This window comes from Heptranchias perlo, chromosome 4 (assembly GCF_035084215.1).
Source record: "Heptranchias perlo isolate sHepPer1 chromosome 4, sHepPer1.hap1, whole genome shotgun sequence".
NCBI classification, from domain to species: Eukaryota; Metazoa; Chordata; class Chondrichthyes; order Hexanchiformes; family Hexanchidae; genus Heptranchias; species Heptranchias perlo.
In genome coordinates this window covers 94,797,557-94,814,520 of record NC_090328.1, presented here as the reverse complement: position 1 = coordinate 94,814,520, position 16,964 = coordinate 94,797,557, and the positions used below count along the sequence as shown (strand labels likewise).

Genomic DNA, 16,964 nt, shown 5'->3' with positions numbered 1-16,964 from the left:
GCGAGAGAGGGAGAGCGCGAGAGAGGGAGAGCGCGAGAGAGGGAGAGCGCGAGAGAGAGAGCGCGACAGAGAGAGCGCGACAGAGAGAGCGCGACAGAGAGAGCGCGAGAGAGAGCGCGCGAGAGAGAGCGCGAGAGAGAGCGCGAGAGAGAGCGCGAGAGAGAGAGAGCGCGAGAGAGAGAGAGCGCGAGAGAGAGAGAGCGCGAGAGAGAGAGAGCGCGAGAGAGAGAGAGCGCGAGAGAGAGAGAGCGCGAGAGAGAGAGAGCGCGAGAGAGAGAGCGCGAGAGAGAGAGCGCGAGAGAGAGAGAGCGCGAGAGAGAGAGCGCGAGAGAGAGAGCGCGAGAGAGAGAGCGAGAGAGAGAGAGCGAGAGAGAGAGAGCGAGAGAGAGAGAGAGAGCGAGAGAGAGAGAGAGCGAGAGCGATAAAAGGAGCAGCGATCGAGGAGAGGGAGAGCGGAGTGCGGGATCAGCGATAAAAGGAGGAGCGAGAGGAGAGAGAGAGCGGAGCGCAGGATCAGGGATAAAAGGAGGAGCGAGAGCAGAGAGAGAGAGCGGAGCATGGGATCAGGGATAAAAGGAGGAGCGAGAGCAGAGAGAGAGCGGAGCACGGGATCAGGGATAAAAGGAGGAGCGAGAGCAGAGAGAGAGTAGAGAGTGAGGTGAAAAAACAATTAAAGTGACGTCAGCACAAGGGAAGGAGCTGATTGGTGAGCAGCTCGTGAGTGTTTTTTTTAAGTCTTCAAGTTTATTTTTGTTAAGTCTAGTTAATAATATAATAAATAGAGGCATGGCAGGAAAGCTCACACCCGTCAAATGCACATCTTGTACCATGTGGCAACTCCAGGACGCTTCCCTTGACCTGGACAACCACAGGTGCAGGAAGTGTCATCAGCTGGATGTGCTTGAGCTCCGGATTTCGGAGCTTGACAACTGGCGTCACTGCAGTGCATCCGCGAGGCTGAGAGCTACGTGGATAGCATGTTTCAGGAGGTCACCCCACAGCTTAACAGACTGCAGGCAGAGAGGGACTGGGTGACCGCCAGACAGACCAGGAGGACCAGGCAGGCAGTACAGGAGTCCCCTGAGGATATCTCACTCTCTAATCAGTATTCAGTTCTGAATACTAGTGAGGGAGAGGGTTCCTCTGGGGAGTGCAGCCAGAGCCAAGACCATAGCACCATGGGTGGCTCAGCTGTGTGTGTGTGTTGGGGGGGGGGGGGCGGGGGGCGGGGGGGCGAGAAGAAAGGCCAGGAGAGCAATAGTGATAGGGGATTCTATAGTTAGGGGAACAGATAGGTGTTTCTGTGATCTCAGATGTGATTCCAGGATGGTATGTTGCCTCCCTGGTTGCAGGGTCAAGGATGTCACTTAGCGGTTGCAGAACATTCTGGAGGGGGAGGGTGAACAGCCAGAGGTCATGGTCCATATCGGTACCAACGACATAGGCAGAAAGAGGGATGAAGGGCTTCAGGTAGCCTGAAGGAGGTAGGAAAGAGATTAAGAAGCAGGACCTCAAAAGTAATAATCTCCAGATTACTCCCAGTGCCACGCGTTAGCATGTATAGAAATGGTAGGATAGAGCAGATGAATGCATGGCTGGAAAGATGGTGCAGGAGGGAGGGCTTTAGATTCCTGGGGCATTGGGACCAGTTCTGGGGGACGTGGGACCTGTGCAGGCCAGACGGGTTGCATCTCAACGAAGCTGGGACCAACATCCTCATGGGGAGGTTCGCTCGTGCTCTGTAGGGTGGGGTGGGGTGGGGCGGGGCGGGGCAAGTTAAACTAATTTGGCGGGTGGGGGGGGGGGGTGGGCACCAGAATGTAGCATTGGAAAGGAGAAACAAGGGGCACAAAGGATTGGGAAAGATAGCACTAGAATAAGAAATAGTACGGTATTAGGTGGGATCAGTATAAGAACAAGTACAAGAAAGTCTAAGATTAGTTTACAGTGCATGTGTATAAATGCATGAAGTGTGGTGAATAAGGTTGATGAGCTGCAGGTGCTATTTGCACCTGCAGCTCATCAATTGCAGGTGCTATTTGCACCTGCAGCTCATCAACCTTATTGATGGGGATAAGGTTTCCCCTTATGGGAATATGGGGAATATGATTTTGTGGCAATAACGGAGACCTGGCTTAAAAAAGGGCAGAACTGGGTGCTAAATATCCCTGGATACAAGGTGTTCAGGAAAGACAGGGAAGCAAACAAAGGTTGGAGTGGGGGGTGGCAGTATTGATTAAGGAAAATATTGCAACGCTGGAGAGAAAAGATGTCCTGGAGAGGTCAAGGACAGAATCTATTTGGTTAGAATTAAGAAACAAAAAAAAGGTGCCAAAAGGTGTATTCTATAGGCCACCAACTAGTGGGAAGGATATAGAGGAGCAAATTTGCAGGGAAATTACAGAGAGGTGCAAAAGCCATAGAATATTGATAACAGGGGACTTCAACTATCCTAATATAGACTGGGATAGTAATAATATAAGGGGAAAAGGAGGGGAGGAAGTTTTGAAGCGTGTTCAGGAGAACTTTCTTGACCAGTATGTTTCCAGCCCAATGAGGAAGGAGGCATTGCTGGACTTGGTTTTAGGGAAAGAGGTGGGCCAAATGGAGCAAGTGTCAGTGGGGGAACATTTAGGGAACAGCGATCATAGTATCATAAGGTTTAGAATTGCTATGGAAAAGGACATGGACCACTCTAAAGTAAAAATGCTCAATTGGAGGAGGACCAATTTCAGTGGGATGGGAACAGATCTGGCCCGGGTAAATTGGAATCAAAGATTGGCAGGCAAAACTGTAATCGAACAATGGGCGGCCTTTAAGGACCAGATAGTTCGGGTACAGTCTAGGCACATTCCCACGAGGGAGAAAGGTAGGGCAACTAAAGCCAGTGCTCCCTGGATGACAAAAGAGATGGAGTGTAGGATGAAGCAGAAAAATGGGGCGTATGCCAGATGTAAGGTTGATAACACAACTGAATATAAAAAGTTTAGAGGGGAAGTGAAAATGGAAATAAGAGGGGCAAAGGGAGAGTATGAGAATAGACTGGCAGCTAACATAAAAGGGAATCCAAAAGTCTTCTATAGGCATATAAACAGCAAATGGGTAGTAAGAGAACGGGTGGGGTCGATTAAGGAACAAAAAGGAGATCTACTCATGGAGGTAGAGGGCATGGCTGAGGTATTAAGTGAATATTTTGCATTTGTCTTTACCAAGGATGAAGATGCTGCCAGAGTTTCAGTAAAGGAAGGTGTAGTTGAAATATTGGATGGGCTAAAAATTGATAAAAAGGAGGTACTCGAAAGGCTAGCTGTACTTAAAATAGATATGTCACCCGGTCCGGACGGGATGCATCCTAAGTTGTTGAGGGAAGTAAGGGTGAAAATTGCGGAGGTACTGGCCATAATCTTCCAAACATCCTTAGATACGGGGTGGTGCCAGAGGACAAAAGGGTGTAAGGATAAATCCAGCAACTACAGGCCAGTCAGTTTAACCTAGTTAGTGGGGAAACTTTTAGAAACGATATTCTAGGACAGAATTAATAGTCACTTGGACGAGTATGGATTGACTAGGGAAAGCCAGCATGGATTTGTTAAAGACAAATCGTGTTTAACTAACTCGATAGAGTTTTTTGATGAGGGCAATGCAGTTGATGTGGTGTGTATGGACTTTCAAAAGGAGTTTGATAAAGTGCCACATAATAGGCTTGTGATCAAGATTGAAGCCCATGGAATAAAAAGGTGCAGTGGCAGCATGGATACAGAAGTAACAGAAAACAGAGTAGTGGTGAACGGTTGTTTTTCGGACTGGAGGGAGGTATACAGTGGTGTTCCCCAGGGGTTGGTACTAGGACCACTGCTTTTCTTGATGACTATTAATGACTTGGACCTGAGTGTACAGGGCACAATTTCCAAATTTGCAGATGACACAAAACTTGCAAGTGTAGTGAACAGTGAGGAGGATAGTGATAGACTTCAAGAGGATATAGACAGGCTGGTGACATGGCAGACACATGGCAGATGAAATTTAATGCAGAAAAATGAGAGGTGACACATTTTGGTAGGAAGAATGAAGAGAGGCAATACAAACTAAAGGGCACAATTCTAAAAGGGGTACAGGAACAGAGAGATCTGGGTGTATATGCACACAAATCATTGAAGGTGGCAGGTCAGGTTGAGAAAGTGGTTAAAAAAACATACGGGATCCTGGGCTTTATAAATAAAGGCAGAGTACAAAATAAAGGAAGTCATGATGAATCTTTATAAAACACTGTTTCGGCCACACTGTCTCTATTTATAAAGCCCAGGATCCTGTATGCTTTTTTAATTATTGGAAAATCGTATCCAGTTCTGGGCACCGCACTTTAGGAAAGATGTGAAGGCCTTAGGGGGAGTGCAGAAGAGATTTACTTGAATGATTCCAGGGTTGAGGGACTTTAGTTACGTGGATAGACTGGAAAAGCTGGGGCTATTCTCCTTGGAACAGAAAAGGTTGAGAGGAGATTTGATAGAGGTATTCAAAATCATGAAGGGCCTAGACAGAGTAGATAGAGAGAAACTGTTCCTATTGGTGGAAGGGTCAAGAACCAGAGGACATAGATTTAAGGTGATTGGCAAAAAAACCAAAGGTGACATGAGGAAAACTTTTTTACACAGCGAGTGGTTAGGATCTGGAATGCATCGCCAGAGGGGGTGGTGGAGGCAGATTCAATCATGGCTTTCAAAAGGGAACTGGATAAGTAGGAACATAGGAACAGGAGTAGGCCATTCAGCCCCTCGTGCCTGCTCTGCCATTTGATAAGATCATGGCTGATCTGTGATCTAACTCCATATCCCTTAATACCTTTGGTTGCCAAAAAGCTATCGATCTCACATTTAAATTTAGCAATTGAGCTAGTATCAATTGCCGTTTGCAGAAGAGAGTTCCAAACTTCTACCACACTTTGTGTGTAGAAATGTTTTCTAATCTCGCTCCTGAAAGGTCTGGCTCTAATTTTTAGACTGTGCCCTCTACTCCTAAAATCCCCAACCAGCAGAAATAGTTTCTCTCTATCCACCCTATCTGTTCCCCTTAATATCTTATAAACTTCGATCAGATCACCCCTTAACCTTCTAAACTCTAGAGAATACAACCCCAATTTGTGTAATCTTTCCTCGTAACTTAACCCTTGAAGTCCAGGTATCATTCTAGTAAACCTACGCTGCACTCCCTCCAAGGCCAATATGTCCTTCCGAAGGTGCGGTGCCCAGAACTGCTCACAGTACTCCAGGTGCGGTCTAACCAGGGTTTTGTATAGCTGCAGCATAACTTCTGCCCCCTTGTACTCTAGTCCTCTAGATATAAAAGCCAGCATTCCATTAGCCTTCTTGATTATTTTCTGCACTTGTTCATGACACTTCAAAGGTACTTGAAAGGAAAAAATTTGCAGGGCTACGGGGTTAGGGCGGGGGAGTGGGACTAGCTGGATTGCTCTTGAATAGAGCCAGCACGGACTCAATGAGCCGAATGGCCTCCTTCCCTGCTGTAACCTTTCTATGATTCTATAGATCTCACCCTTGCTTTTCCTCTCACATCCCATGAAGATCTGCAGCCAAGATTGGGGGTTCTGATCGTCTAACAGTTGCACAGATGGCCTAGACTCTCCTTGGGTATGAAAGCAGTGGGGGCAGGGAGCGGGGCTTGGACAGAGCTTACCAGTGACTGTAGTTTAGATGCAGAGGAGCAGGGGGGAAAGGAAGCAGAGAAGAGACCTGGAAGTGAGATGTATCTCTATCCTGGGCTCTATGGTCACACTGGATCCAGAGCAGTGACCCTGACCAATAGGGGCATGTTTGGGAGCTGCCCTAACACTCGAGCAGGAAAAAAACTGGGATCTAGGCCTTAGGCTGGGGAAGCACTGTGAACAGGACCTGGAACCGGAAGGGAGGGAGAAGCCTAAAGCTAAGAAAAGGGAGGGAGTGACAAAGTTTTAGGCGCGGAAGAACTTGTACCAAACAGAAGCATCAAGGCTGGGGCATGAGGCAACCTTGTGCTGGGAGTGAACAGTGAAGTCTGGGCTGGTATGGGAGACAGATGGTGGGTTGCTGGTGTCAACTGTCACCATGTGGCACAACTGCATGCTGTGGCCAGCGATGGCGCTCTGAGCTCTGTCTCAGCTCCATCGCCATTTTGTTTCTCTGACGCTTTTGCTCCAGGTTAGAAAATGTTGCTTTTCATAGTTTTTTTTAAAACAACATTAAATATATATCTGCCACTCCTGGTGTCGTAGTCCTTCTGCCTTCCTCGTCTCACCTACCCACCCTCCCATGTAGCGCTCCACTGTTGGACCTTGGTCTTTCTCTATCCACCTGCTGCTTTTCCACCCTCTCAGACAACATTTTCCACTGCCTCTGTCTTTCATGGCCACTGCCTCCTCTGAACCATCCCTGATGTCGTTCACTATTCCCACGGGCAACCTCCTGTTGCTCTTCCCAAATGGCATTCACTTTGGTTTCCCCCTCATTGCTTCTTTCTGCTGCCATTTCTGCCCATGCCTCAGCGCTACTGACCTACCCAGCCCCGTCCCTTCCTTATGTTCCCATCCTGTTTCTTATCGGCACTGACGGCCACATTCATTTTCTCTGATGCCAACCTCAGCCCCACTGTTCTTCCAAATTATACATCTTTCCCATTATCAAATCTCAAGATGAGGCGAATAAAGGAATGCATTAGCTGAACCTCTATAAATAATAATTTCAGAACTCCCCGTTATCCATGATACATGGAAACTTGAAGGATACATTGTAACAGTCTCACTGATTTCTGTAAATTGCTTCATTATCGCCATTTCAAGCAACAGCATCACTAACTTTAAACATTCATCAGAACTGACAGCGATTCTATTTGCTCAATGCCTCCACTCCACTGTCTGTAACAAATAACTTGAATTCATTTAGCGCCTTTCATGTCCTTAGGACTTCCCAAAGTACTTCACAGCCGATTAAGTACTTTTTGAAGCACAGCCACCATTTTAACGTGGGGAACCGTGGCAGCCAATTTGTATACAGCAAGATCCTGCAAGCAGCAACTGAGATAAATGACCAGATATTCAGTTTTGGTGGTGTTGGTTGAAGGATAAATATTGGCCATGGCACCAGGAGACCTACCTACTCTCCGTCAAATAGTCCATCTGAACAGCTGGATGGGACCTCGGTTTAACACCGCATTCAAAAGATGACACCTCCAACAATGCAGGACTCCCTCACTACTGCCCTGATCGGCAGCTCCTAAGGGCTCCACCAGCCACCCCAATTTTTCCTTCCACTCCTCAATGTGCTAACTAATATTTAAGTACTAGTTGACAGACATCCTATAGCCCTCTTGCACACAATGCGTTGGTGGCCTCCTTTTCTCCTCTCCTAAAGCTGATAGCTCTTGCCAGTTATAGTCCCATGCCTAGCATGAGCAGGAATCCTGGCTAATAAGTTTAAATATGGTCCAGAATGCTGCTGAGTGAAGGAGATAAAAGTGCTCTGATCTTGTTGATGGCCTGATTGGTCTTAACTTACGACATTAAGCACAGTGATATGTTCAATTTCACTGAGGAAACATCTTTGAGGGCTGGCTGCAACTTTTCTCCTCTGGGACTTGAATTTGATTCCCAGGCAGAGTGTTGGGATGAAAGCTTCACACTCTGCCAGTAGTACAGACACTACCCCCCACAGGGACCAGCAGGCACATTCACTAGAATACTCAAAGTGGCATGGTGGCCAGGATGTAAGGTTGATGGTGAACGTTATTGCCAGAACTATCTTACTTGTGCCCAGTATAACCTGGATCCCCATTTGAAAAAGGCCTTCCTCCATCATACATGCCCCTTCCCGGGACCCTGGATGAATCTGCAGATTGATTACATAGGTCCGTTCCCTCCCTTGACTAGGGATAATATATCCTAGTAGTAATTAATCCAAGTGGGTGGAAGCTTTTCCTGTCCCTAATACCATTGCCTAAGCCATCGCCAAAATTTTAGTCTAGCACGTATTTACCCGCTAAGACCTTCCCTGCTCTATCGACTCCGATCACAGTATCCATTTTACCAGGAAGGTGATGCAATATACTGTGCCTCTCCTGGGAATTCAGAAACACTTCCACATTACTCATAACTCTACTTCTTCCAAGATAGTTGAACAGATGAGCCGTACTCTCAACATGCTGAAGAAATTGGTCACTCAATGTTCTCATGGCTGTCTGGTCAACCCCATCCCAGATTAGGAGATTATCCCCTCACGAGATAATGACCTTATGCAGACCCCGGAGCATCTCGACTGTGTGGATATGTCCAAACCACAATTGCAAGCTATTACGCATGAGCCCTATGTTAAGCAGTTGATTGATGAGTTGTCCCAAATGCATGTGTTTGCCACCACAAATACTGCCACCTCTAAGCAGGCGAACAAGATGTATTTTGACTCAAAAGTTCACCCAGTTGAACGGGACGCGGGTCAACAAGTCATGATGAAGGTTTATGATGCCATGGGCCCCATTCGGCCCCAATTTTAGAGTCCCTTAACACATTGTTGACAAGACCAGTCCGCCAGTGTATAAGGTGACCCTCAGACCTAAGCTCGACACATGATTCCATGTTAACCAACTTAAGGCCTTTCCCTTAAATGCGTCAGCTACTTCCGTCCCTCCAGCATCAGTCTCTATTTGTGGTGAGGTAGATTGGCAAGAATTGCTCATGTTATGGAATGTTATTGAGCATATCCCACCACCACCTCTGACTCTACCCCTTTAGTTCTTAGTCTGCAAGCCTGAAAAGACAATCAGAGACCACCTTGTTCATGATGTGATGCCACCCTTCCAACCCTTCAACGCTCCAAACATAAGAGGCGTAAAAAGTGCTGGTGATGATCTAGTTCATTGATGTGTGATTCGAAATTATTCAGGTAGTGTTTAATTTGTCAAGTGTAACCTTTTCCACTGGATTGTGTCAAAATTAAACTTTTTCTTTAAATGTCCAACAATTAAAATCTGAAGGAATGAAACGCCCCACTTGTTAAAGTTGATTTTCAGTGCCAGAGAAGTTTTTTGGCAGTCATTAACATTTACCACACGGTTAAAAGGGTTCTTACATTCTAACAAAAGCCCTAACTTTTTGTTGTGCGTTTAGTCCATATCCACGACGTCAGTACAACAACTTCGCGCTTCATTTGAACAGGGAGCCAGCCGTTGAGATGCCATTTTCGCACAGCTTACAGAGGAGGCTTGCATCTGCTACAGAAACTTCCAGATTTCTGCGTTTAACTGCTCATGTGCGGTCGCTGGAAGTTGCTGTCCGATTTGTGCGTGAATAATGATGAGCGGGTTAGCCTCACCATTATTTTTACAGCAAAATCCGGCCCAATGTCTCATTAATGAGCAGATATTAACAAAGAGTAAATAATACCATGATTGGTTTTGTTTTGTATGTTTGTGTATGATTGTGTGCAGGATCAAGAGTGCCCACCAGCGTGAACATCCATCCCGCTGGTGGCTCTAGCAACCAGAACCCTGTGAAATGCCGCGGCCGAATTGTGATCTGACCATCAACTCAGATGGAAGAGTAATGTAGCAATCCCGATGGTGGGTACTCATGACCCAAGTAAATAAGGGAAAATGAGTATGATTAACTTGTCAGCGCACCGGCAAGGGGAATGCAAAAGATCTATTATGGTACAGAAACCCTTCTGAATTCGACTGCGGGTCCTACTATTACGTACCGGTGGGTAAAACAGGAACCCCGTATTTGGGAGATTTGAGCAAGTGGAATGGAATGCTTGAACAGTCTTCAAATTGGCCACAATTCTGGCCACAACATGAAGATTGGTTCCATTGTGAACCGAACGGCGCAAGGGTCTGGGTGGAATAATAAACACCGTGATCAAGGATCCTACCAATACAAATCAAAACAAGTCCCGAAATCAATCATTTCCCCCTGACTGCCCCAACACTCAGGGAGATGGCCGGACAACGGACTCGCTGTGTGATTCGAAATTATTCAGGTAGTGTTTAATTTGTCAAGTGTAACCTTTTCCACTGGATTGTGTCAACCCGAACAATTCTTTGATGAAGCAAAGAAGAGGGTTGATGAGGGTAGTGCAGTTGATGTTGTGTATATGGACTTCCAAAAGGTATTTGATAAAGTACCACATAATAGGCTTGTTAGCAAAATTAAAACCCATGGGATTAAAGGGACAATGGCAGCTTGGATACAAAATTGGCTAAGGGACAGAAAGCAGAGAGTAGTGGTGAATGGTTGTTTTTCAGACTGGAGGGAAGTGTGCAGTGGTGTTCCCTAGGGATCGGTATTAGGACCACTGCTCTTATTGATATATATTAATGACCTGGACTTGGGTACACAGGGTATAATTTCAAAGTTTGCAGGTGACACGAAGCTCGGAAATGTAGTGAATAATGAGGAGGATAGTAGCAGACTTCAGGAGTAGACAGACAGATTGGTCAAATGGGCAGACACATTTCAGATTAAATTTATCAGAGAAGTGTAGAGTGATACATTTTGGTAGGAAGAATGAGGCGTGAATATAAACTAAATAGTACAATTTTAAAGAGGTTCAGGAACAGAGAGACCTGGAGGTGTATGTACACAAATATTTGACAGGATAAGTTGAGAAGGCTGTTAAAAAAGCATACAGGATCCTTGGCTTTAAAAATAGAGGTATAGAGGTATAGAGCAAGGAAGTTATGCTAAACCTTTATGAAACACTGGTTAGGCCCCAGCTGGAGTACGGTGTCCAATTCTGGGTACCACACTTTAGGAAGGATGTCAAGCCCTTACAGAGGGTACAGAAGAGATTTACCAGAATGGTACCAGGGATGAGGGGCTTGAGTTACATGGAGAGACTGGAGAAGCTGGGATTGTTCTCCTTGGAGCAGAGAAGGTTGAGAGGAGATTTGACAGAGGTGTTCAAAATCATGAAGGGTTTTGATAGAGTAAATAAGGAAAAACTTTCTAGCGGCAGAAGGGTCAGTAACCAGAGTTAAGGTAATTGGCAAACGAACCAGAGGCGACATGAAGAAAAAATGTTTCCGCTACGAGCTGTTACGATTTGGAATGCATTGCCTGAAAGGGTGGTGGAAGCAGATTCAATAGCAACTTTCAAAAGCGAATTGGATAAATACTTGAAGGCAAAAAATTTGTAAGGCTATGGGGAAAGGGCAGGGGAATGGGACTAACTGGACAGCTCTTCCAAAGAGCTGGCACAGGCACGATAGCTCCTTCTGTGCTGTGTCATTCTTTGATTCTATGTAAAAATTTATTACCTGATGATAAAGAAACTCATCCAGGGTTTCAGCCAAAGAAATGCAGGGAAAGGCTTGAACGAGAACTGTCCTCCAGAGAAGGGAGGTTGAAGGGTGGATCCAGGAGTGAGCCCCTCCCCCAACACTCTTTGTGATGGTGCCAGTGATAAGACTGCACAGAGGAGGAGTGAGGGGAGTGGGAGGAATTGATGCCACTGCCAGAACTGCAGCCTGAAATAGAATAGACATTGAGTCCCTGCGGGAACATGATGACGCTATGCATCAACAACTGATAGGTTTGTTGTCAGGGATTAACGACCAGAACAAGGACCTGATCCACGAACAGGACCAGGCACTTATTTCCATTACAGAAACGGCAGGGAAGATGAAGCAGATGACTGATGAGATCATAAGGAATGCAAATCTAGATTACCAGGAACAAAATGTATCTAAAGCTAACAGTTGCTCCATGTATGGACAGTTTATACTAAACCAGATCCAAAAGGGGCTCAACGATATTGAAAATAATAGGATTCCAAGTTTTATTACAAAGGACCAGGCAGGGAAGTGGTATGGTGCAATGGACACTGTACAGCATGACCACTGCAAAGCAAGGCGATGTGGACTTGTGTATTATGGCTGAAAGGCTTGCAAGCAAGGGCAGTACGCCTGGGAAATAATTTCCGTGGTCGTGGCTCTTCCCGTGTTAAGTAACAAATCCACCCCATTGAAGGTCTTTAAGGTTGAGTCAATCAGGACATTAGAGGATTCTTGGGGAATTAAGGTCCACAAAGAATTTATTAATTACCCCAGGGCGCTAATATGGGGGCCTGAGGGTGATTGGAAGGCCCCTGACACCACGTATTGCTCTAAGCGAAGTGAAGCATGGATCGGTAGGTGTGACATCCTGCAGAGCCCCCTACCCACATGTGGATTTATTCTTAATGAAAATTCACCAAATTGCACTGTGCAAGTTACGAAGTGGGTGTCTGGGAGAACTGTTTTGGTCTACCTGGAAAGGGGTCAGTATTGCGGGACCAGAGGAGCAACTCACTTCTCCTATGGTAGTGCCGAATGTCCAATCACCAAGTCATCATTTTGCATCATGCCAACTGAGATGACCATAATTGGTGAGGCATCATCACATAAGGTCACCAAAACTGAAGTGAATATCTCTCTGCAGACGGAGGCCCTTAGAGCTGTAGCCAGGTTAGGACACCCCATTCCTCCTTTATCCCTTAGATATAAATCTATATTCGAAAGAAGCGCAACTTCCCAGAAACATTTAATTCAGATGAGACAGCGAAATGGCAAGACTGAAAGGTCCTGGGGCACATGAAGTCACGCATAACATGGGTCAGCATCCATGGGTTAGGATGATGTCAAAATTGTTTGAAATAATACAATTTATAATGGTCATTGTTTTACTGATTTTAATTTGTGTTGTAAAATGAACTATTAAGCAATATGCCAAAGATTTGTATGCTTTTGGAAACTTCTAAACAGTAATTTGAGACATGCAATTGTACACCTGAATTTGGGGAGTGAGTTCACCCTCGGTAATATGAAAGCGGGTATTAATTTTGTCCATAAAAACATTAGAAATAGGAGGAGTAGGCCATATGGCCCCTCTAGCCTGCTCCGCCATTCAGTAAGATCATGGCTGATCATCTACCTCAACTCCATTTTCCCGTCCTATCCCCATATCTCTTGACTCACTTAGTATATAAATATCCATCGATCTGTCTTGAACATACTCAACGACTGAGCATCCACAGCCCTCTGTTGTAGAGAATTCCAAAGATTCACAACCCTCTAAGTGAAGAAATTCTTCCTCATCTCAGTCCTAAATGGCTGACCCCTTATCTTGAAATTATGACCTCTAGTTCTAGACTCTCCAGCCAGGAGAAACAGCCTCTCAGCATCTAACCTGTCAAGCTCTCTAAGAATGTTACACGTTTCAATGAGATCATCTCTTATTCTTCTAAACTCCAGAGAACATAGGCCCATTCTACTCAATCTCTCCTCAAAGGACAACCCTCTCATCCCAGGAATCAATCTAGTGAACCTTCATTGCACCCGTTCTAAGGTAAGTATATCCTTCCTTAGGTAAGGAGACCAAAACTGTACACAGTACTCCAGGTGTGGTCTCACCAGAGCTCAGTATAATTGCAGCAAGACCTCCTTACTCTTATACTCCAATCCCCTTGCAATAAAGGCTAACGTAACATTTGCCTTCCTAATTGCTTGCTGTACCTGCATGTTAACCTTCTGTGATTCATGTACAAGGACAACCAAATCCCTCTGACTACCAACATTTCTTAGTCTCTCACCTTTTAAAAAATATTCTGCTTTTCTACTCTTCCTACCAAAGTGGATAATACCCACTTGAGGGGGGACTAAAGGACTGAAATGATGTTGAATACAAAAGGCCTTCGACCAAAGAGACATTGAATAAAAGCAAAATCAGAATGCTGGGAAATTAGGTCATTAACGTGTCCTGAAAAGGATCATGGACTTATTCACTTCCTACTGGCAGGATGCCACTTCACTGTGTCACAGACCGTGATTCCACCCACATCTGCTGTCTGCAACGGCCAAAGGCTAAGATGGTCAACTCGACATAAACTGCACGAACAATGGGATATAAGAGATATAAACAATACTAAGACACACAGCAGCTTTCAGGAGAAGAACTAGGACAAAGACAGTGAGTAGCAGAGAACGACGCCCAAGACCGGGCTCGGTCACCCCGAGGTCTTGAGCTCTACTCCCCAGATAAGACTGTACGATTGCTTTGTCTGATAAACTGTCAATGAAATTGTTAGTTACACTTATGTATGTGTGTGTGTATATATATATATATATATATATATATATATATACACACACATAAATAAAATTCAATGTACATTGGCTATTCACTGCATATTTGGTCTAACAGGGAGTTTAGGATCTCCTTCATAATTCTTGGTTCACAAACATCAGTCACAATCTTTCAATACTAGTTTCTGGCTCCGCGATTGGAACAAACTAGCATTAAAAGTGCGAAAGATATTAATCTTGAATTGCATCTCTGATATCGTAAACTACATAAAAAATGTGATTTTTTTTCCTGGAACAGTTTCATGAATTCTGATCTTTCGAAAGCAGTAATCACCAAAAATAAACTTTCAGAATCTGTTTTTGGCTGTGATGGAACGAAACTAAATTTCAGGATTTCTAAAACAGGGAGTCAAACCAATAATAAAAACTGAGGAACGGTATCTTTCCCTTCAATGATATTCAGGTGCTCCCAGTCAACCAACAATGTTCCATAATAGGAACCTCAAAATCAAGTATCAACCTACCAGAAACTTTAAAACAAATTCAGATTCACCCATTAAAATCCCAAATCTCACCCTTAATCATCATAATTACAAATGTAAGGAATCTTACACCAGGTTATAGTCCAACTGAAACAGTTGGACTATAACCTGGTGTTGTAAGATTCACCGACCTTCGGGTAAACATACTCCAAGGCGGCCTTCGAGACACACGACAACGCAAAATCGTCGAGCAGAAATTAATAGCCAAGTTCCGCACCCGTGAGGACGGCCTCAACCGGGATCTTGGGTTCATGTCACACTACACGTAACCCCACCAGCGAACAAATGTTATCTGTTTTTAATATAACGGGTCATTGACTGTCTTCGTTCTGTCTCTCTCTCCTTTTTTTTTTGGGGGGTTGTATATTCAGTGGCCTTTTAGATGACACCTTTCTGTCTGCTCACTGTGATTACTGCCCGTTGCCAAGGCAATCACCAGGCATTGTTATGTGATCTTAAAATGCGAAGGATTCGAAATTGCCATTTCCACACCGCCTGAGGAAGGGGAAAGCCTCCGAAAGCTTGTGGGATTAAAAATAAAATCGTTGGACTATAACTTGGTGTTGTAAAATTGTTTACAGATTTTTAGTGATGTTGATTGAAGGATAAATATTGGCCAGGACAAACTCTTCTGTTCTTCATCGAAATACTGCCATGGGTTCTTTTAACAGAGGGCAGACAGGGCCTGAGTTTAACATTGCACCTCAGACAGTACAGCACTCCCTCAAAACTGCATTAGAGTGTTAGCCAAGTCTCTGTCGTGGGACTTGAACCCGTGACCTTCTGACTCAGGGGCGAAAATGCTACCAACTGAACCATGGTGAGGCCAGTATCACGGTTACGGCAGTTTTACACACAGCTAAATTCAGAACGGATACCAGATAACATCTTTACTCAGCACCTGGACTCAATGTTAATCCTCGTTTTCCACCCCAAGGGACCAATTTCTATAGCCAGGGTTCTTTTTGTGAACTATGTGTTTTCTCTCGCGTGAAATCAGTTGTGATTTTTAAACCCAAGCAACATTTTCTGCACCTTTTGACACTTCTTAAACAAAGCAACAAAAAAACAAAATCGCTTCAGTGGCTTTCCAACCTGCCAACCATGTAGAGCAACTTGGCTTTAGTAGGATTCGGGGGTCAGAAGACAGGAAGGTTCAATGAGAGCCTGCACTTTCCACACAAGGCAGCGAATATCAATGAGCAGCTGTCAGTGAGGACTCGGTCACCTCACCCCAGCTTCAATCACAAATTCCCCAGACTCAAGAGTTCATCTGAGCCTTTGCTTTTTAATATAACTCAGTAGTTTTAGATCTCTTACCAGTCACGCCAGAGCCCGTTCTACAGTCATTTAATATAAAACACACACTGCCTTCGGTCCCCTGCTGACTATATGTTTCTCTTTTCGGAGAGATACCAGATTTGTATTAGTGCAGGAGAGAGAGAGAGATAGAGACCCAAGGATCGCAGGCTGGCAATACTTTGGTTTAATGAAGTGTCCCAATCCGATCCGCGGCATCAGGGTTTTAGCCATTTAAAGAAAGTGACGCGCGGCGCCGCCTTCATGGGGCTATTTTTAAACATGAACCAAAATTAATGATAAAAAGCAGTAAATAGTGCCAAAGAGGCCGGTTCGGGCGGAGCCGGTGCCCAGCCCGGGTTCCCAGCCCCTGTTCTATTTTGGTGCCCGCTGAATATTTTGACCAGATATGGTGAAGGAAACAAAGTAAAGAAGCGGAAAGGGTGACTGTTCTTACCGGGGGGTTGGCGGGGCGGCGGGCGGAAACCGGGTGGCCGGCGGGTCCGAGGAGTTGCGCTGGTGACAGGAATCAGACTTTCGCCCACTCTCCGGGTCCGCGCCGAAACTTCCAGCAACTCCCTGCCGCTGGGACCACTCGCCGTCTACACGGCGCAGGCGCGGCCGAGCCCTCACCCACAGAGACACTCAGGTAACCAGAAGGAGCAGCGCGTACCATACCCCCCCCCCCCCAAAACAAACCTATACACACACACCCACAAAACAAACATATACCCCCCCCCCCCAAAAACAAACATATACCCCCCCCCCAAAACAAACATATACCTCCTCCCCCCAAAACAAACATATACCCCCCCCAAAACAAACATATACCTCCCCCCCCAAAAACAAACATATACCCCCCCCCACAACAAACATATACACACACACCCCCAACAAACATATACCCCCCCCAAAACAAACATATACACACACACCCCCAACAAACATATACACACACCCCCAACAAACATATACACACACACCCCCAAACAAACATATACACACACCCCCAAACAAACA

At 45.4% G+C, this 16,964-nt stretch overlaps 1 protein-coding gene across 4 annotated transcripts in view; it reads right to left on the bottom strand.

Annotated features, from left to right (window-relative positions):
* Positions 1 to 16,571, bottom strand: part of tmod1 (tropomodulin 1) — a 76,548-nt gene extending 59,977 nt beyond the window's left edge. For 2 of the 4 annotated variants that reach the window (XM_067983320.1, XM_067983323.1), the window contains exon 1: positions 16,402 to 16,570. The gene's annotated coding sequence lies outside the window, so the exon portion shown is untranslated. Of the gene's footprint in view, positions 1 to 15,965; positions 16,123 to 16,401 lie in introns of those variants that run through there. The other 2 variants (XM_067983322.1, XM_067983321.1) reach the window with 2 other exon arrangements.
* Between the last annotated feature and the right edge of the window lie 393 nt (positions 16,572 to 16,964).